General features: G+C 46.7%; 1 pseudogene; it reads right to left on the reverse strand.

The window, feature by feature from the left end:
* Positions 1-995: 995 nt before the first annotated feature.
* On the reverse strand, positions 996-1,114 carry LOC111744819 (annotated as a pseudogene).
* Positions 1,115-5,721: the final 4,607 nt, after the last annotated feature.

Below are 5,721 nucleotides of genomic sequence, written 5' to 3' on the forward strand. Positions count from 1 at the left end.
CTGATGGGAGAGACAGATGTGTGCCAGGGGCTTTGGAGGGCTGAGCCAGCACTGACCTTGCATCTGCCCCATATCTGCCTCCACATACCTGTTTATATTGCAAAATGGTTAGGGGATGTTGGGTTCCACAGTGGGAGGAGGGGAACAACCTTGACTGGAGTCTTGGTTAGCGCAAGAGAATCAATTCAAACATTCCTAACACTGCTGAGCACTTAGTATGTGCCAGGCAGGGTTCGATCCAGATTTGGGGGACCTGAAACATATAATTTGGGAGCCCTCTTTAAGAAGAAAAATACCAAAAAGATACTAAATTAAGTACTAAAGTGAATATTTATTTAGAATGAGAACAGAGATCACAAACATTTGCGAAATTTTAAAAGCAGACGAATATCACAAACATCACCAAATTCAGAAAAAAATAATATTTTTCTTAAGTGCTGGAAATACCACTGTAACACTTTTTTTCTTATAATTTTGGACTATATGCTCTTTATTTGCCTCCTCATATCACAATAGCTTTTGTGATAGTTTCTGTAGAAAGACTAGAAAAATAATTCAGTATTTCCTCTTGTATGACTAATTGAAACAAGTTTATTATCGTTGATAGTTGGGATACATAAAATATACAACTTTAGACACAGATGTACTTGCTGTTTGTAGTACTGCTATAGATTGTGTCCTACCAATATAGAACTTCTGACAATTTCTATTTCACGTGATTCTTATCAAGAAAAAAAGATGTATTTATAATTTCAAATTATATGGGCTTCATTATCAGTGACATTACTGACAGGAGAGAGTTTCTGTTTTGATAAGGCCTAAATTCTCTGCCTATAATTTCGCACATCTGATGCTTGAGAGAATATTCCACAGACTAACTTCCAGTTCTGTACATTTTATTTTATTTTTTATTTTTTTGGCGAGGCAACCCTTGGTTGACCTCACAGATTGCAAGGACCTTGTCATCTTACGATCCCTTATTTTTTTATTTTTTATGCTTACAGCACCTGATCTTCCTAGGTGGTCTCCCATCTAAGTACTAACAAGGCCCGACCCTGCTTAGCTTCCAAGATCAGATGGGATCCGGCTTGTTCAGGGTAGCATGGCTGCAGACTCAGTTCTGTACATTTTAAACCTTGTTTCTTTCCCACTATCCACACACCTCTGGGGCCACTCACAGTTCTGACGCTAAATGAGTTGGCACAGTGGGCAGTAGGGGTCTTCATTCTGGAAGCTGTTCTTTCACTAGGACGGCTAGCAATAACTATACCCATAAGTGATGGCAAAGCATAAAAATATACACCACTCATCCCAAATTACTTAAAATGTATCCTCAACTCAACCTCCCTCTATGTCCAAAGCGCCTCAGTCACTCAAGGTAACTCATCAGCAAAGGAGAATGGTGGGAGGGATTCTGGATACAAAGAAACAGTGCTATCAATACTTTGTGGCTAAAATATCTTACTTTTTACAAGATTTTACAAAAACGTATGACCATAGGAACATATTTTGAGACTGTCTCCCAGAGAAGGGACAAATGCAAGCAGAAGGCCCAGAAACACAGACCTCACTACCTTTTGGGCAGGTCCTTGTTGGTGCCGGCACTCTTCTCAGATTTATATGCCTTGTCTCAGAGAGTCTCATGACTACTCTGTGAGTGTAAGGTAGGCTTTTTTAATGACAAGGAAACTGAGGCCCAGAGAGAGAAGCCAAAGACCATGCAATGAGGGACAGTTTTGAACTCAGAACCATGTGACCCCAGAGCCTGCACTTTGTTCTCTAGAAGTTGGTGAGACTGTTGTTAAGAGATGGATGGATGGATGGATGGATGGATGGATGGATGGATGGATGGATTGACAGACGGACGGATAGACGGATAGGTGGGAGAGTGGAGAGATTGCTTTCTTATCCTCTGGCACACTGAGTACCCAGCTGTTTCCCTGCTAGACATAAACTCCCCAAAGGCAAGACTCAGCACAGGGAAGGGTCCAGAGGAGGAACTTAGAAAAGGGCAAGGCTTGGAAGAGAGGGATGAGTTGACCCAGGTTCCTGCCCTCTAGAGCTCAGCAGCAATATGGGGAAAGAAGCCACAGACCAGGCAGAGGTGATGTGTCAGAGAGCCATGCCCACTGGGTACTCATGCTGGGTTCTGCTGAGAGACAGCATGCAGGACAAGTCCAAGTCCTTCTCCCGTCAGGCCATAGTGCAGCCTGCAGGGGATCCTTGCATGGGGCTGAGGGCTGGACAAGATGACATCCCAGATCCCCAAGCCCTACAAATCCATTGTTGTCCATTCCTCTGCTCCGAGGCATTGCCAAGCTTCCTTCTGGAGTTTTCCAAGTTGTTAAGAGAATGAGATGCTCACCCAGATGGTCCATTCCAAAGTTCAAGAGCTGGAACGGGATAATGCCAGATTGCTCCAAGCCAAGCTCAGTTTCGCTTGAGGCGTTTTATGGGCCCAGCTTCGGTAAACATGAGCCTATTAATGTACTGGGGCTTCCACCTCTGCTGCTGTTAGTCTCACCTCCCAGAGCCGCAGGTGCTGGAGCGTGAGGCCCAAGGGCAGCTTGAAGAAGACAAAGCAAGGGGCAAAATAGCTGTGTAGCACGGACCCTCAGCCACTTTCCAGTCTCTCCATTCATAGACTGGGGAATGAGGCTTAGGGAGGAGAGGGAACAGGGACCCACTGAAGCAGAACCAGAACTCAAACACCCAATCCTGGTCATGCAGCCCACTGTGTACTTCCACTACCCCAGGCCCTGCACCCTCGGGCTGGTGCTTTCAAAAACATTAGTTGATACACACGGTCTGATAATAGCTGGGTTCTTATAGGTGTGACAGGAAAGACACTATGAAATCAGAACTGCCTAGAAAACTCCTGGACTCTGCTCCCTTTGCTCATTTATTACTGGATTCCTCCACTCAGTCCATACACCTTTCCTGATGTCAGTTCCATTCCAGGCCCTGAGCCGGGGCTGAGGACCCCAAGATAAGTCAGACCTGGCCTTTGTCCAGGATGAGCTCACAGTCTGGTGAGGAGACAGGTTGGGACATAGGCAATGACAATGACAAACTGGTGTGTTCAATGCTAGGACAAAGGGGAGCTCGGGGGCTGTAGAAGCCCAGAGGAGGGGTCCCTAACACAGTTCAGGGTCAGGAGGGTCAAGGAGTTCCCTGGGAAGAGGAAGAAACGAGGCCTGATCTGAATTTTGAAGATGAGATAATCAGGCAGCTAAGCTATGGGAAGGCAGAGGGAATAGCATGTGCAAAATGACCTTAGAGGGTGCAATATGGTTGGGGAAGAGCACCAGCCCACAGGAAGCACTCAGTGAATATCTTTTGAATGAGCGAATGAGTAAATGAATATTAAGAAGTTTGCTGTCACTATAGTTAATAATGTTATATTGTAAATTTGAAGGCTGCTAAGAGAGTAGACCTTACAAGTTCTCATCACAAGGAAAAAATATTTGTAACTGCGTGTGGTGATGGATGTTAACTAGACCTATTATGGTGATCATTTTGCAATATACACAAATACCAGATTATTATATTGTATAACTGAAACTAATATGTCAATTTATATGTCAACTTATATGTCAATTATATCTCAATTTTTTAAAAAATGAATAAAAGCTGTGTTCATTGGTATGCTATGAGAAAAAAAGTTTGGCGTAGCTGGAATGTGGGAGACAGCTGAAAGGGTTTGGTGGTTTTTTTCTTAATGAAAACTTGTTAATTGAAGTATGACATGATACAGGAAAGTGCCCAAATCATAAATACACAGCTCAATAAATTATCAAAAGTGAGCACACCTGAGTAACCACCACATAGGTCAGAAACAGAACGGCACCCTGTGCCCTGCCCAGTCAAGACCTTCTTCCAAAGTGACGGCTCTCCTGCATTCTGTCGCTGCACATGAATTTTGCCTGATTTTGGACTTCCTAGTGCAATGTGCCCATTTGTGTTCAGCTTCTTTCATTCGAGACGAAACATGTGCGAGTCATCCACAGGGTTGCATGTGTCGCTGTGGCTTGTCCCCGCCCATGGCTGAGTAGTGTTCCGTTGTGTGAGTAGACCATAGTTCACTGACTCTTTCTCCTGTTGGTGGGTGTTTGGGGAGCGCCTGATTTGGGGCAATTAGGCAATTAGTGCTGCTCTGACCATTCCAGTTCATCTGTGTGGGACATATCCAGTGGTGTGCTGGAGACAGCCTGCACTGGCTGGAAAAAAACCAAGATGGGCATCCCTGCCCAGCTCTGCATTCAGTAACATCACACTAATAGTTCAAAATGGCCATGGTGGGGTTATTTACACCATAGAAACTAGCAGTGCCACAAATCAGGGCTTGTTTTTTAGAGATAGTCAATATTTATCAGACCACCACTGGGTATAGATTGCAGGCTCCTAGAATGTAATCGGCTTTAACTACAATACAGCTGTCTAAATTGCCTCTGCCAATTTGCTCTCCTCCAGCAGTACGAGGGTTATAGGTTCTCTGTGTCTTCACTGTAGAGAAGTTTTCATGAGGTGGGGTCCCTAGACCCTGTGGACGGGTTTACTGGTGGGGACAGGGGAGAGGCAGCATGCTCGGGGACCACCCGGGCTCTGGCTGGGCTTCTGGAGGGTAAGAAGTTACCAGGGAGAGAGTAAGCACAGTGGGAGAGCAGATTTGGGGGTGGATGGGGCGGCGGTCTTGGGGCAGGTTGGTTCTGCAGGGCCTATGGGATGTCCAGGGGTTGTTAGAAGTTGTATCAACACCCAGGCTCTATACCGGTGAACCCCCACCCCATGCCCTAATCCTCTGTGGACCTCCCTCCTTTCTTATCCTTCTCTTCCCCTTCATCTCAGTTATGGGGACACCCATAGTGAACCTGGGTTCAGTGCCTCCTCCTGGCCCAGCCACTCGGAGCCACACGGACTCAGTGTGGGTCCTGGGACAAAGTCCTGCTCTTCTCTAGGCCTCAGTTTCCCCTTCTGTACAATAAGAGGCCTTGACTGGAGGACCTCATGGTGTTAGTAAGAGGCAGACCTCTAGGATCCCACCTCCAGGGGCTCAGGGCCATCTCAACCGCTTTAGCACTTTCCAGAGTTGATTGTTCACTTAGCACCAAGTGTTTGTTGTTTTGTAGCCTGGCCCTGGCATGGAGAATATGCTTGGTGGAAGCCTGTTGAATAAAAGAACATTCTGCACCTGCCATAGTCCTCTGCGCAGGGTTGAACAGACAGAGGTCTTGGGATCTGTGAATGGACCGAGTGTATGTGTCTGCAGGGAGGTATGTGAGTCGGGGGTAGGGGTTAGGAGGAGAGGAAAAGAGGGGGACATATCTCTGACCAGCTGGACGATGGAAGGGGGTGCACAGACTACACAGAGACCATGGCCCATTTCCCCCAAGCAGTTCTCTGCGAAGCCAGGAAGTGATTTGTATTTTCAGAAGGAAATGAACAGGTTTTGCTCATGGAGAGAAGACAGCTCTGGGAAATGGCTCCAAGGGAAACAAGTCATGGGGGACGGTGGCAGAAGGCCAGAGCCAGCCCCTCTCTGCGAGGTGGGCAGGTGTCAGCCAGTGGGCTGACAAAGGCGCTGACTGGTCTCTTCCCTGAGGATGTTGAGAGATGCCTCCCCGAAAGCGGTTCTCTGCTGGAGTCTCCAAAGGGTACACATGGGCCAGGCTGGAAGGGGAAGGGAACCCAGACTCCTGTAAGCAGGAGGAATGAGAACTA

Source organism: Pteropus vampyrus, unplaced genomic scaffold, assembly GCF_000151845.1.
Source record: "Pteropus vampyrus isolate Shadow unplaced genomic scaffold, Pvam_2.0 Scaffold141, whole genome shotgun sequence".
NCBI lineage: Eukaryota > Metazoa > Chordata > Mammalia > Chiroptera > Pteropodidae > Pteropus > Pteropus vampyrus.